Source organism: Ovis canadensis, chromosome 4 (genome assembly GCF_042477335.2).
Source record: "Ovis canadensis isolate MfBH-ARS-UI-01 breed Bighorn chromosome 4, ARS-UI_OviCan_v2, whole genome shotgun sequence".
Taxonomy (NCBI): Eukaryota; Metazoa; Chordata; class Mammalia; order Artiodactyla; family Bovidae; genus Ovis; species Ovis canadensis.
Window position 1 is genome coordinate 69,292,461 of NC_091248.1, and position 15,983 is coordinate 69,308,443.

Consider the following 15,983-nt stretch of genomic DNA (forward strand, 5'->3'; position numbering starts at 1 on the left):
CAATGACACATATACACAAAATGGAACAATGATACAGACAGAAGTAACCTGCTAGACCTCCACAAAGTCATACATTCTTTAATTCAACATTTAGTTTTAGAGTTCCTACCAAGTACAAGGCATGTTCTAAACACTGGATTAGAACAGTGCCCAAAAGAAAACTTTGTATCCATGGAATACACATTCTCATTGAGACTATAAATAAATAAACAATCTTTTTAAAGTCAGTTGATAGTGCTATAGGGGAAATCAACATATGATAAAGGTGACAGTATGAGCAATGATGATTTGTTATTTTAGATACGACAATCAAGAGAAGGCTTCCATAAGGATATGTTTGAGCAGAGACTTGAAGTTAGTGAAGATACCTGAGGGCAGAGCATTACAGACAGACAGAGGAAAACTCTGAAGTGGGAAATAGCTGATCCCATTTTGAGGAATGCCAAGGAAGTCAGTGTCTAGGGTTGACTGAGTAAGAGGAAAATGATAGGAAATACTGTGAGACAGAGAGTAGGGGTCAAATAAAAGGGACTTTAGTAAGGTCCTTGTCTTTTATTTTCAGAGACATAAGAAGTTGTTGGAAGATGTATACCTTTCAAGAATGACATGATCAGATAGATAAATCTTCAAAAGGTCACTGCTACTTGGAGAATAAACTGTTGTACCTGAAGGGAGAAAAGGGGGAAAATTAAGTAGCTATTGCATCAAATCAGGGAGTAGCTGATGGTCTACCTGATCAGACTGGTAATGAGGGGGTAGTAATTAGGTGTATAAAACAAGATTTTGGGGGACATAATTTAGCTAAAGTAAAAGACCTACTCAGAAAGGGGGGAAAATGAAGACAAAAAGGAAATGAAGAGCTAGCTACAGGCATACAAATATAGATCAACCAAATCCTGGAACATAAATTTGGGTGAAGTAATGGTGAGGAATATTTTTTAAGGACGTTGGGGATCTTTTTTTCTTTTTTAAATGAGATGATTTTATGACAGTCTACATATGCTAAGATGTTAAGATATTTGGATTAGTGTACTATAAGTTTCTCCTCACTATCTGCCAGCAAGAAATTTTATAAACACTTTCTCTGAAATATGTCTACCACAAAATTTTTTCTTACCCCCTAAAATACACTTTAGGAAACTTTGTTATTTTTTCCTTAAATTGAGAAAAAGTTGCAAAGTGGTAGTTCTGTATGTGTACCAAAATGATACAAAACAAAAATGATGCAAAAAAGAAAACTTTCACAGAAAATAGCATGATAAAAGTTGAGAAGAAAGAAAAGAAAGAAATGGATATCAGAGAAACTATGTTTTTTGCAGTAGCATCCTTTCTTTGAGGAATTTAATGTCCTTAACCTGTTTTTAAAAATTTTTATGATAGTTTCATGGCACAAATCTTTCAGACTTGTTACAAAGAGCTTTAAGAAGCAGCACTAAAAACTTAAATTTTAAACTAACATTATCTTCCACAAAGTATATTTTAAGGCTTCTAAGACAGAAATCAAAGGAAATTGAGGAACATTAATAAACTAAAAATGCTGAGAGCTTTTAAACCCCTGGGGATTCATTTGCTTCATAGCAGTGTGCTTTTTCAACATTTAAATTTTACATGCTCTTGCTAATGAAAATAATTTGCTACAGCAGAAAGGAATGAAGATGTCAGCTCAGTATGACATATTTATCAATATAATGGAAAGGTATGTTCTGAAGATCCTTGATGGATTCCAGGGGAAAAAAAATAGTGTACAACTGTTTGGGAAGTTGAATTCAATCAGTAGAATATAGTTCCAAGAACACATATTTCAAATATCAAGGAATTCAAAAAACTGAACTTGGACTCCACAGATAATCTGTGGACAAAATGGATTTTTAAATAAAATCTCACATTAAAATGTATTGAATTATACAAATTGAGGGAATATAAGAATTCAAATTGTTCATGGAAAGGAAATTGGACAAATGATCATATACAAGTCAATTTAGAAAGAGTAAACAATGTTCACAAGCCCAAAATGAAAAAGTATTAGGATTCAATGTGAACTATAAACTACAAATCATTACAACATAAAGTTGTTTTAAAATGAAATAGGAGTGATATAAACATACCTGATTTTACAGCATATTTTAATTTGGCTGCTGGACAAAATTTTGTCCAAATAAACACAAATTCCTAGTCACTCCAATTACAAAATTGGGATTATGCACCTAAAAATAATTAGGCCAATACTTAACATCACAACTGATAAGACAGCAAGTCATTGAAGCATCTATTTAGAGGAAAAAACAGTTGAAATGAAAACTATTACTGCAAATAAGTCACCCACATACACAGGTTTACTTTTTATTTTAACATTAATAGTGTTAGAACATAATAAATCTAAATTTTCTCTGAGGATCTCTCTCTAGCATCTCAATATTCTAACACTGACCTGTTAGCTATAATATCTCTTTATATTTCACCAAAGTTACTCTCCTTTTTTTGTGTATTTTGTCTGGAAAATTGGTGGCAGGGACTAGATGGAAATATAGTGCAAAGGAAAGAATATATATAACAATACATCAGAGGTAATAATAAGACAGAAGTAAATAGGCAAGTGGAAGTAAGTATCATTTAATAGATAGGAACACCTACAAGGAAAGACTATTCTACTTATTAGTATTTATATAATTCAACAGTAATGAATTTTCAAATAACCAATTCTGGACTTTAAAAAAAGTAATGATATGTTTAAGCAGCCCTCCTAACTATGCTTAGTTAAGGTGTTTAAAAATAGTTATGAGACAAATGAAGTAGCTAACATTTGGAACAACTTCATAAGAAAGCAATGAAAATGACTTAAGCCTCATGGGGGAAAAAAGCCCAAAGAACTTAAATTATTTTTACCTGACAACACTCTGAAAGTGATATGCCTGGAGTCCAAGTATTGAATATGTTAAGAGATAAATGTTCGAATCATCCAAAAATAGAAGAGACATTCACTATGGCATACAAAATTCAAATTACTCATTAAACTATCTGTGGACCATAAGCACTGGAATTTGTCTAAGTGAAGTTTCAAGCACCTGGATTACTTTTTCAGAAGGCTTAAGAAGGTAAACAACAATCTTTCTGTGTTGGATTTGATCAAATTTGTTAGAACTCTACGAATTAAGGACTACATAAATTAGGTTATTTTCAAAAATCTATGCAAATCTTAAAATCTCATTGGGCCTAAGTTAAGAAATAAACTATCTTTTATCAAAGGGCAGAATGAATCTGTGCATTGGTTAGAATATTTTAGATCCATTCATTTATCACTAAGAGTACTATGATATATCACAGAGTTAAAGAAAAAATTAACTGTGCCATGAATTAATATTCAGTAATTATAATGAAATTAACATCATTTTGCAATTCAACAGTGATTTGCAACTTTGTTTAGCAACACTCTTGCCAAGAGAACTTCTTACAAGTCAGTGGTCTCTCTGACTTAACTGAGAGACAGAAATACATGACCATTTCCATCATTCCATTTTCTATCAGTATTATAACTAATAGTTGATCTAACATGAGAGTGTCAACAACAGAATGATAAGGCAAAGCCATGTAAATCTTTAAATGTATCACAAATAATATCTCTTTTATGTAATTAAGTACCATATCCCTCACATGTTCTCTTAAGATAAAATGTCTGGTAAATTTATCTGGTTATGTTCAATATTTTACTATATGCTCTATGAGTGTCAATCAAGCCATGAAGGCATTTTCACATATTTAAATATACTTTTCACAGAGTACAATTCTAATAGATATGCAAAGAGAGTTGTTTTGTGTTTCTGAGTCTTTGCTTGTACAAAAGGAATGTAAATTCTCATTATTTTAATGTTCACGTTTCTTCCTAATTTTATAATGTGTCACATACAACAATTTACCCCTATTTTAAGTTTATAGAATACTACAAGGATTTTTTTTTCCAAGCAAACCCACTACACTACCACCAGTGCAAAGAAATGAAACTGGAACGCAGTTTACTCAGATATAACTATTCACATCATAATGTAATTAAAGGTCTCTTTTCATTTGAATATTCAGTTCTAGAATTCCCATCACGCTGAATCCTAAAGTTGAGAAATTTTGAAAGTAGCTTAAAACAGTTCATAATTGTTATTTGTATATATTTCCCTTTTTTTCTATTTTGGTATTAATCGTAGTGTAATGGTAATTTAATAAACTATGTATAAAAAAGAAAAGTTCTTGTGCTCGTATTTAAACTGAATTTAAAAATTATTCCCTTAATTGTTTGTATTCTTGTACTTAAAAAGTGAACTTTAAGATGATCTTGTAAAACTGAGTGTCTTCTGTCACCAACAGGGCTGTATCATCAGGTTTCTAGTCTCTTCTTTAAAAGTTAGTAATTTAATCACAATTAAACATTTCTCTCACTTAGTTTTAGATAGCAATGAAGCAGTGGGTTTCTTAAAGAAGTACTGAACTAAGCAACTACTGAACATGGGTCTAGTCTAGTAACAAAAATGGAAGGAAGGCAGAAAGGGGGAGAGGGAGAAGGAACGAGAGAGGGAATGACTTTAAAAGCTTTAAAGCTGAAAATGACATTTTACGAACCTAGTGATCACAGTGTACATAACTCCATACCCACTTTATTAATGCATACACAAATAAGTCAAAATTGTAAATAATTGTTTAGCAGTATTAAACAAACACTACATTTTAAAATTCCAGGACACTGAGAATGTACCCATCCATAACTCACAGTGACAGAAGAGATAAACAGGACTTTTGACAACATAAAACATTTCCTGAGGTATGCCATAATGCAAAATTGAAGATGAAAATATCTCAAAGCTCATCTTTGTTTAGTGTTGACCTCTAGCATAGACGTGCTATTAAACACACCGCTTCCGTCTCCACTGAAGCCTAAACAAACTATTTGAATTTGGAGAGTGTGCAAAGATGTGCCTTCCAAGCAAACTTTTATTTTCCAAAAGTAAATCTCCCCAAATACTTCCAGCTGGAAAAAGTCCACTTGAGCTACTTGACACTAGAGCTTCACTTTCTCACCTTGGCTTACCTGCTGCTACTTAATTATTCTTCTGAGCAGGCTCTGGGCAAGTTGGGGAGGTGGCTCTTTCAGCACTTCTGAATCCATGATGACTAGAAATATACACACCTAACACACTCCCACAGGTCTTCCACGCCCTTTCTCCTTCCCGCCCTTCTGAGCACTCGCGTCGTGAAAGCCTGGCCACCTGGGAGCAAACAGTACTCGAGGAACAATCCTCAAGATCAAGAAACTGACTGGATTTCAACATGTGGTGAGAGAAAATGGGAGGAGGGGTGTGTGTGGCGGGAGGGATAGGAGCACTACAGACAGCAGCTGTCCATTAAGTGGTTTAAATCTGTTAGTTAAAAAGCTGAATAAACAAATACACAGATGGGTCTAAGCTCATCTGATGGGGATTCCGGAATCTGAGGAGCCTCCCAAGTGGTGTCCAGTTCTGCCTCTCTCGCCCTGTCCCCGCGCAAAATGCGCGCGAGTTCCACTCTCAAATGCTCCAAACTCGCACGTGCCTTTCCCTCTCGTTGTTCCTAATGAGTTCATCCGTGCGCCAGGTGCTCTGAGAGACTCACCTAAGAGATCCCAGAGTCTGAGGACAGGAGGGCAACTTTTCCTTCCTACCTAGACCTACCCGAACACCCACGGCAAGGGACAGGTCCCCGCAGACGCTAGCCTTCATGTCGGGGCGCCTTCTGGACGGCGGGGCGGGGAGAGGCGTGCAGGAGACACGCGGGCGCGGCCACCCAGTGGGTCCGGCCCGCGCCGCTGCCGCACGTGCGCTGCCGCGAGCACGAAGGGGCGTCCGGCCCCGCGCTCTTCGCGGTCAAAGTCAACCCAGTGCGTCAGTCTGCCCTCCGCTAGCCCCGGGCCTCCGCGGACTTACAGGTAAAAGTCAACCCAGAAGCCCTCCTTTTCTCCGAAAGGTATCTGCGCCCATCCCTCGTCCCCTCCCTGAAGAACCCGGAGGCGCGATTTCACCCCAAACCCACCCTCGGAGTAGGGAGACCTCTCCAAAGCGGAATAAAAGTAAGACCAGGACATGTCCCGGGTGAAGCGGGTCCTGCTAACCGTGGACAGGGGAAAGAGCGCGAGCGGGGGCAGCAGTCGAGACGCACGATCATCCCCAAGTGTCACTAGGGGCCAGGAGTTTCTTCACTGGAGAAGCAGGAGTGTCCCTTCTCCGCCTCCATTCCCCAAGAAGTACTTGTGAAATATACGCTGAAGTGTCTAACTTAGAGACGAGAAGCGTGCACTTGCCCAACTGAGTAAATAAAGGTCAGCAGTTGGACAATAAAGTATGTGCTTCCAAACGCCAGATGTTTTTACTGTTGTTTCTCCTCCTCTGGGGTGGGGGTGGGGGGGGCGGAGAAGAAGGAAGAGACAACACACAATAAAAATAAAAGTAAATAAACACATCTGCTGTTTCCACACACATTTTCCTCCAGCCGCGGTCTGGAGTGTCTGTTGCCGGACAAGGCAACATTTTCGAATACAAAACTAAAAATCATCCGTGAGCCAAAGGCAGCCTCCCCTCTCTGGACGCCCCCTTCCCCTCAGCACAAAGCTACACGAAAAAGAACAACAAGTGGTGATGTTAGGTCCGGAACGCGACCCCGATGCCGAGCCGAAATTTGACACATGTCACACTCGCCCAGCCGCGCCGAGCTCAGCGACTGGGGCGAAACTTTGCTGCCGCCGCCCCGGCAGCAGCGCGGAGCAGAGTAAAGTCGAAGCCCGGCCCGGCATAGAGGTGGCGGGGACCGCGTGAGGGGCGGAGGTGCCGCGCGCCAGAGGGTGAAGAAACTTACCGCGACCGGGGACGCTGGGCAGCGTCCCGGGAGGTGGCACCCGCGGCGCCGAGGCAGAAGCCCACAAACAACACACCCACGCGCGAGTCCCGGCAACTGCTGCCGCGAGTCGGGGCGCGCCCGAGAGGGGGGGCTGGAGGAAGCCGCAGCTGGCGGACGCGGCCGCCGCATAAATAACCCGGACCGGCGCTCACGGGCTGGCTGCGCGGGGTTGGAGCCGGGGCGCAGCGGCCGCCGCAGAGCTGCACGAGCCGGCGTGTCTCGCGCTTTCTCGGAGGCTCGCGCTGTCTCGCGCTGCCTCTCCCCCCACCCGGATCTGTATGTGTGTGTGTGTGTGTGTGTGTGTGTGTGTCTGTATGTGTGTGTGTGTCTATGTGTGTGAGTGTGCGCTGGCGGGCGCGCGCACCCGGTCGCGCGCGCGCGTGTTGTTGGCAATGCAAACTGTACACACACGGCGCACGGAGCCGCCTCTTCTCGGAGGGGCGGGGTGGGGGAAGGGACGCCTCCGAGGATTCTAAAGTACTGCTGGGCCACTTGTTTGTATTTGTTTTACTTTGCCTTGTTATTGTTGACTGTTGTTGTTGATCCCCAATGTGGTTTGGAACCAGCTGGCTAGGATGCCCATCACCCCAGCCACCTATCTCCCGGCGTTCCCCCAACTTCTTGAAGGGAGGGGGAAGCGCGGCGCAGAATATTGTTCGGATTTGCAGTGGAGCCTCCTGGCTGACGTCAGGTCCACCTGCTCTGTAAACAACTCGCTGGAGAACTTGTTTGTTCGGCGCCAGATCTTCCCCCACCCCCACCCTTCTCCCCACCTCCTGCTCCGCCCCCTCCCGCTCGGCCCAGACGGCGAGTCGAGGAAGGGGGTGGGGAGGGAGGAGAGAACAAAACCTTATGCTGTATTGGCAAAGCCGAGTTGTGTCTGCTGCTTCTTGGCAGTCCCTAAAGTACGTCCTCTCAGCAGACGGAGCTGCTGGCAAATGAAACAGGGAATTCCAAGTGAAGTGCAGGAAGCCTCGAAGGGATCCAAAGCCCTCGGTGGCAAGGAATTAAAGTACTCGAGAGTCAGGAAGGGAGACCCAAGCGTGCGTTAAAACGCTGACTGGCCTTTCTTTTCGCGGTGTGCGCCTCTGCGGCCTGGGGTGGAAAGGCCGAAGGTCTTTCTCACTCTTCATTGTTGTCGGGCTCCTGACTCACTTGGACCCGGGAGTTCTCGGGCTTCCTCGTGATCCCCCAGCCCTGGTCACCGGCTCGGCGCTGGGCTGCGGTTCGGCCGGGGCGGAGCTTAGAAAGAAGGGGTTGCCGAGCTGAGACTTGGGGGTCTGAGGCTCTCGAGACGGGCCTGTCAGTGACTGAGGGGAGCAAAGTAACCGGAATGAAAGGAAAGAAGAAACTGCCAGAACTGCCGCTCGTACTTCAAAGCCGAGACGCCGGCGTGGGGAGTGCGCGGGCCCAGCCTCCAGCGCCCGAGTCCCCGCTCTCGTCCGTGGGGTGTGACTCTGCCAGGTCCCACGCGGGACCGAGGGGAGGACGGGAAGGGCCCGGATGGGACGCGTGACCCGAGTTGGGGTGGGGGGGCTGTTCAGGAGCCCGTATTCCACCGCGGCTCGGGGCAGGCCGTTCCTCCCGCGGGCTACCGCCAGCCCCTCCCCTGTCCGCGGGCCGCGCGACCCTCCACCCCGCCGCGTCCTGTGCGCGCCGCGGCGGAACCGGCCGCTCTGCTCGCACTTCAGTCGCGAAGCGCGGCGTTCCGAAAGGCGCTGAAACTTTCCTCCAAATTGCTGCAGCCGAGAGGCCGTGGTGAACAGACCCTGGCCCCAGGCTTTGCCCGCCAACACCCCCCGTGGAAGGAGAGAGGAGGGGGTGACTGAGGAGACGGACGAGCAGCACCAGCTTCTGCCTTTGAGTCTTTTCCTCAAAGAGCAGCGCGCCCTTTTTCTAAAGGGCAGACGTGAACTCATACAGACACACACACACACACACACACACACTTAGCATAACTCTTCCCCCCAGAACCTGCAGTTCTGCAGTGAAGGAAGCACCCCTGGCACCCACAACTATAAACACACCGTCAGATTTTCTAATGAAACCAATTAAGTCAATAAGCCAAGGGGCTGGTCCTGCGAAGACGGCCCCGGCCAGGAGCACAAGCAGAGGTAGAGTCGGTCTTTGAATCGCGGTGCTTTCTGTGAGCTTCAAAACTCCAGGCAGTCTTCAAGTGCTCTGCTTGTGGACTGTGTCCTCGCTATTATTTAAATTGTCTTTTTTCGAAATGCAGGCTGAATAGTGGGCAAATAACAATTTTTAAAGATGGGAGTGAGGCGGGAAGGAGGGAGCAATCATTTAAATTACAAAACGCCAGATGCAAATGATCCCACCTCGCCTTCTGAAGATCATTTTACGTTTAGTAATTTGCGTTTATACTTCACTAGCAACCCTAAATAAAAGGCCGATTTTCTGAATTAACCTGAAAACATGTTGGAAAAGACCAGAACAAACGGCGTCGAAATCCTTGGAGATCTGAGGATGTATCTTTCCACTGGGTTTGTAAAAAAAGGTAACAAAACAGTCAGAAGGTCTGCAGTTCCTTTTTTTTTTTTTTTTTCCTTCTTCTTCTTCTTCCCCCGTATACACCGACCCCAGTTACTTTTCTTTCTCTCTAGGGGTCCGACGGAGGAAGTGAACGGGAAAGGCTTATTATAAATGAGTCTGGGCAACTTGGAAGAGAAGTTCAAGTTCCCAACAAGAAGGAAAGAGAGGGGTTTGTGCTCTCGAGACTTGAGAAAGGAGCGGATTTAGTTAGCCTTTCACTCTGTACACAAAGACACGTTTTGGTGAAATTCAGTCACTGACGTTTCTTTCCTGTGAGTACAAACAGCCAGGCGCCAAGAGGTGCAAATGGATATCTGAGTTGGAGGAACAAATCTTTCTCGACTAGCCGAGTGCTCTGCTTGCGATCTTGCTAAGCGGAGCTGAGCCTGCAGCCCCCGTGGGCGCCCTGTTTAACTTCGCCCCCTTTATCTGTGTCCTCTTCGCCTGCTGTCATTCCCGGGCCACACACTCTTCACGCAAAGTCGCCCGGGGAGTTGAGAACGCAGATTCTGCCTGGAACCCTGCCTTCTGCGGACCCCTCGCCCGCAGCCAATGGGCTGGGCCGGGGTTCGAGAGGTGAAAGTTCAGGCCCGGGGCTTACGGCTCGCTCCCCCTCTCCTGTAGCCTCCCTCCCAGCCTGCTCCCGCGTCCACACAGCAGACCCAGCCCGGCTACCAGGGGCCGCCATGGTGGCACGTAGTTTGTTGATGGGTGGTCATAAAATATATTTATTTGCAATTCCTTTCCCTCGCCCACCTCCCCCGCCCGGACATGGCCCCAAACACTGCAGGCTTTGTTCGCCTCGCTGCTGCTGGAGCCGGCTGGGGTTTAGCGCTCTGTGCTAACACACTCCAAAAAAGTTGGAGTATAATAATAGGAAAACCGGGTTTCCGCAGCTTAGGGAAACGCAGAAAGGGCAAACAGCGAACGAATAGTTTTCTTTTGCACAAGTCACTGGTCACCCCACTGGATCACGGCAGCCTTGAAACGAAACTCTGCATATCAGAGAGAGGGGGGAAGCCAAACTCTGTCCCTGTAGTCGCTGCGCAGGGTCGCAGCCACAACTCAAGTGTTCTTTGCAGCACGTGGGTCTGCAAAAGTCATTTAAAGAGATTCCAGGGGAAAGTTAAACGGAGCTACTGGGTAATTGAAGAGTTTCACCAAGTGGCCCTCGAAGTTCTCTCACGAAAATTTATTTGATTTCAAGTTTATTTTACGATGGAACCGCAAATCAACAAATTCTGAGACACTGTTCTATTACGGTAAAGGCGAAAGATAAATTCGTTCGAAATGGTCCCTGCCAGCGCATCTTGACTGAAATAAACCATCCCAAATGTGACTGACTGAAGCCCGGATGAAAGAAAACAACTTACGCGAGTGACAAGTATTAGAAACGTTGGTTAATGCTTCTCCGAGTAAACTGTTTGGAATTTAGTTATTATTTGTTATAAAAAATATAATTATCCACACAATCGGGTCTGTTATTTCCAAAAGCTTCAGTTTAACAACAATTACATTTTTCTTCTTCAGTGTCGTTTAATTGGTATAATTGTGACTAATACCTAAAAATGTAATTGACTTACAGAGAGATCGCTGGCAGAGACGGTAAGGGGCAGGGTTTTTAAAATCTTTTTTTTTGTTTTTTTTCCTGTTAGAAATACCATCTTGAAAGATGTATTACTCACTTCAAATAGATTGTAACACGTCTTCTTTAAATGCAAAGTAAAACATTTTTATTTTCACGTGGAAAATCGGGCACTATCAGGTTCCTGTTTTTCACATCCATTACAGTTTTCAGAAGATGAGCAAATAAACAGACTCCTTTTAGACACTCTCCTATACTCAATCTGCTCCCAGACATATTTTAGGAAAAAGAGAACATTCTAGTTTCACCGAAGTCAAATCAAGGGTAACCTATGTTACAACATTAAATTGAATGTAGAGGTTGCAAAATTGGTGGAGTTACACCACCATCTGTCGTTAAGCTTTGGGACTACAAAATTTGGGACCTATAATAAATCTTAATGAGCTTTCCTAACTTTTTTAAAATCACAGGCTATAATTTTCATTTGTATTTTTATAATACATATTCTGAAATTACGTGGATCCTGAATGAACACACGTGTGTTCTTAAGTTCTTGCTTCTACCTGAGTTCTCCAGTCATCTCATCTTCAGAAAAACAAGCAAAAGCCAAAACTAAAACCCTTCATCTGCCAACCTCCAGAAAAAGCTTTATCAAATCATCCGCGGGACTGCAGGTTTTCATCACCTCTCCCAAGTTTCTTGTTTCTAATAGGCTATTGATAGGAAAAATAGAGCTTAAACTGCAGAGTCCACCCTTGTCCTGGAGTGAAAATAGACTCTCACCTCCTCTGTCTGGTACTGTATCTAATCTTGAAACATGTAAATACAGCATATCTTTGCTAAGTAGTTGACTGTGAGTGTCTTTAGAAACTGAAAGGCAATCAGGTTCCAGTTCTGGTTGACCTCCCTGTGGAGACAAAGATCAATTGCTCTGGGCTAGAATCTTACCAAGGAAGCCTTTATCCAAATGAATACAGAAAGTGGACAATTCCTAGATAAAGAATTCCTGTGCTGACTCAAAAGATTCCATTAAACAATGGAAACTCTTCTCCCCACAACACTCCAGTGGCACATATGTATACCATATCTATTTTTTAAAGGATCTCCAAGTATCTCAGTATCTACACTGTTGCATCCCTTTCCATGTTAGGACCCCGGTTATCAAATTTTATTTTCCAGAAAATATTTTTTTAATGAAACAATTTATATTGGTAAAACAATCACTAGAAATAGTAGTAGGAAGCTGAATTATACTAAATTGTTTATATTTGACTCACAAAAATCAACATTTTCATATACTTAATAGAATCCAGATTTTTCTGAGATGTATTCTGTCTCTACAAGAGTAAGCATTAGTTAATTTGCCCAATTCCTGATATTTGCCCAATCCATGATGTTTTCCTGCCACACTGATTCAAATATGTTGAACTACCTCGTGCAAGAGCCCTTTGCTGGTTGATATTTCTACAATTAAATTATTCTTAGAGTTTGTATGTCTCTTAGTTACTGTGGAATTTTAGAGCTGAAGGAAACTTCAGGATATTCTAGCCCAGTCCCTTCATTTTAAAAATCATATAGCAAAGGTTCAGAGATGAGAGAAAGATAAAACTAGTTAATAAAATGCTTATTATTAAACTGTCTCATGTTTCTAAGCATACAATGACCCTCCTTTCTTATTCCACGGAAGACATTTTTTGCCACACACCCTCAGCTTTTCAAGTGTCCTTCATACCATCAAAACTGATATGGCTCAATGATACCTTTCTTTGGATATCAGTAGAGATGGTTAGCTATCATGTCACATCCACTATAATACACAGGAGAAAAAAAGTCTGATGATTTGTTTCTCTAAGAGTCAACCAGAGTCTATAAGACTTCTTCAACCGTGTAAAGAGGTTCTTCACTGTTGATTCCAAGAGTTCATCACAGAAAAACTGATGGTAAGAGGTGCTAACATAAACCACAGTTTATAATGTTTTTCAGGGTTAATAATCTTCAGGAACTCCTGGGCCATGGGGCAAGGTAGGGACTACTAGGGGGGGCTTTCACTACACTCTCAAGAAATAAAGGGTATGAGACAAAATATACCCTTGATTTTTAAAGCTATGAGCAAAAAGAACAATATCAAAATCCTGCATCAGTGTAGATTTTTATTTAGTTTAATGACTATGTTGTTATTGTTTAGTCACTTAGTCATGTCCCACTCTTTTGCAGCCCCATGTACTGCCTGCCACAAGCCCTTCTGTCCATGGAATTTCCCAGGCAAGAATACTGGGTAGGTTGCTGTTTCCATCTCCAGGAATCTTCCCAACCCAGGGCTTGCCTTGGCAGGTAGATTCTTAACCACAGAACCACCAGAGAAGCCCTTAATATTAATAACTATATGGCTCCAATAACCATTGTAGTTTACCCAAACAGTGTATTGAAGTGGTTGTCATAAATGATATAAAAATTCAGTCCTTTGCCGTCTTCTCTTTCCCCTCTGGATTCTCCTTTTATCTCCCCCTCCTTTTTCTCCTACTTTTTGCTCCCTCTGCAGTAATCTTTGTCACAACTCTTACAATTTCTATTTCCAAAATCCCCCATAGATATTTCTCTTCTAAGCTCTGAATTTGTTTATTCAATTGCTTAATGATAGCACTATTTGAATTGGGAAAAACTACAAATTTGCCCTCTTCTCTCCTTGGCCAGCTACTCCGTATACCATCTGATAAATAGTTAATGATAACTTAATCCACCCAGTTCCCAAAGCCAGAAGATGTCACCTTCTCCATCTTCTTATATCCAAGCAATGTTAGGTTTTGTTCATTGTTACCTGTTTAATTTCCCACTATCCTCTTTCATCCATCCTCATTTCCTGCCTGGTCATTCTTGATAACTTTCTAATCACCTCCCTGCTTTCAGTTGTTCTTTACTTCAATCCATCCTCCTCAATGTTTTCTAAAACACACCTAAAACACATGTCCCTTAGAATTATGCCAAGCTTCTCCATAGCTAATGGAATTTAAATTCTAATAGTCTGATATAGCAAATATGTCTGGCAAGTAGTTAATAATGTTTTTTTGGAATGAATGAAAGAATGAATGCCCCAGACAAATATATTTTAGATATTATATTCTGTCAGACTCTGTCAGATATATTTTTAGCTGTGTATTATTTTCAGGAAAAAATGAAGTCTACTTTGCTACCAATCACTTGGCTAAAATAGTAATAACCAAAGATTTTCATTATTTTTTTATGAAAGAACTTACCAGACAGATATAAAAGTATATTCAACCTGGCATTTAAATTTTCAACTGCACTGTTTAATGGCTTAACAAATATTTACATATTAATCGCTGTGGTAGGTATTCTGAGATCTAAAGATATATAAGACTAGGTCTGTGCCCAGAGCATACATTCTAATAGGAGAATAAGATATATAAAAGTTTATCTCAATAAAACATAAATTTCAATATAGCATAAAATAGAGGTATATGCATGATACAATGAAACCAGGGAAAATACTTCCTAAGGCTATTTTTCATTTGTGATGAACACTTTAGAAATAAATGTACCTTTCAGTAAAAAATTTATAATCAAACAGCAGCTTCAGAAAACTTATAATTTTTGGATAAAGTTGCAAAGTTGTGGTAAAAACATGATTATATCAAAGACAGTGGAGGATTTAACAGTTGGCGAGAGATATCAGGCAGTCCCTTGAATTATTTTATAGTACTCCAGTATAAAATGTACTTTTATGAAAGATTACCTCTAATTTGTCATGATTTCACTCTAGGAAAAGAGTTTTATAATAAATAGGAACTGAATTTTTTAAAAAAAGCAAAAGAAAGTAAAAAACTGAAAAGAAAATAAAAGAACATCAATATTTGGAGTTTAGAAAGAATTCATGTGTTTACCTCTCTCATCAGCCTCTAACTCAAATGAGGAGGAAAGTACCTTATCCTGGGCCAATATGGTTCCCTGGGGATAGTCATAGGAAATTGCATTCCCCAATCTTTCTCCCCCATCAATTACCTTTTTCTGCCTCATCAAGGTGCATACTGGTTTCCTTATACCCTTCTTAAAAAAAATAAAACAAAAACACCACTCTCACCTCATTAAATATAGTACTAGGCAATACTTTCTTAGTTATATATTACCTCCTCTCTAAATTCTTCCCTTCCCCCACACACTTATAATTCTTTTTCATTTTAACTCAGGAAAACATTACTCACTAATTCTTTCCTTATTTCTCTCTCTCTCTCTTCCAAGAGATACACATACATATAAACACATACATATACATAAACATACATACATGGTAACATGCTTAAAAGCAGAGCTAGTGATATAAGAGGAGAAGGCAATGGCAACCCACTCCAGTACTCTTGCCTGGAAAATTCCATGGATGGAGGAGCCTGGTAGGCTGCAGTCCATGGGGTCGCTAGGAGTTGGACATGACTGAGCGACTTCAACTTCACTTTTCACTTTCATGATTGGAGAAGGAAATGGCAACCCACCCCAATGTTCTTGCCTGGAGAATCCCAGGGACAGGGGAGCCTGGTGGGCTGCCATCTCTGGGGTCGCACAGAGTTGGACACGACTGAAGCAACTTAGCAGCAGCAGCAGCAGCAGTGATATAGAAGTCAAGGAACAGAGAAACTAACATGAAAAACAACACAAAAACCTACAAGCTAGTACTGTTAGCTCCTAAAACCTTGAGTAGTCCCCATATAAAGAAGTAGTGAGACAGACACTGTCATAACCCTCTGTGGGTTAAATTGACACAATCCAATTGGAAAGAAATTTGGCAACTTGTGTTGAGGCTTTTTAAACTAGTCCCATAGCTAGATTGCAATCCAAAAGAAATGATCTGAAATACAGATGGAAAAGCTTTAGGCAAAAGCTGTTTATCATAAAATTATTTATAATAGTGCATATTTGGAAACAATATAAAAAG

The 15,983-nt window shown here is 42.0% G+C and overlaps 1 protein-coding gene and 1 long non-coding RNA gene across 15 annotated transcripts in view; one reads left to right on the plus strand and one right to left on the minus strand.

The window, feature by feature from the left end:
* FOXP2 (forkhead box P2) overlaps positions 1-7,302 on the minus strand; it is a 675,695-nt gene extending 668,393 nt beyond the window's left edge. For 7 of the 13 annotated variants that reach the window (XM_069587978.1, XM_069587975.1, XM_069587971.1 and 4 more), the window contains exon 1: positions 6,865-7,264. The gene's annotated coding sequence lies outside the window, so the exon portion shown is untranslated. Of the gene's footprint in view, positions 1-6,864 lie in introns of all 13 variants that reach the window. The other 6 variants (XM_069587979.1, XM_069587972.1, XM_069587982.1 and 3 more) reach the window with 4 other exon arrangements.
* LOC138439327 (uncharacterized) lies at positions 5,144-6,371 on the plus strand. 2 transcript variants are annotated; one of them, XR_011256680.1, is made up of 2 exons: positions 5,144-5,312; positions 5,980-6,371. It is a non-coding gene; the product is annotated as an uncharacterized lncRNA (long non-coding RNA). The 2 variants fall into 2 exon arrangements; XR_011256679.1 differs by having other exon boundaries at positions 5,220-5,312; positions 5,682-6,371.
* Positions 7,303-15,983: the final 8,681 nt, after the last annotated feature.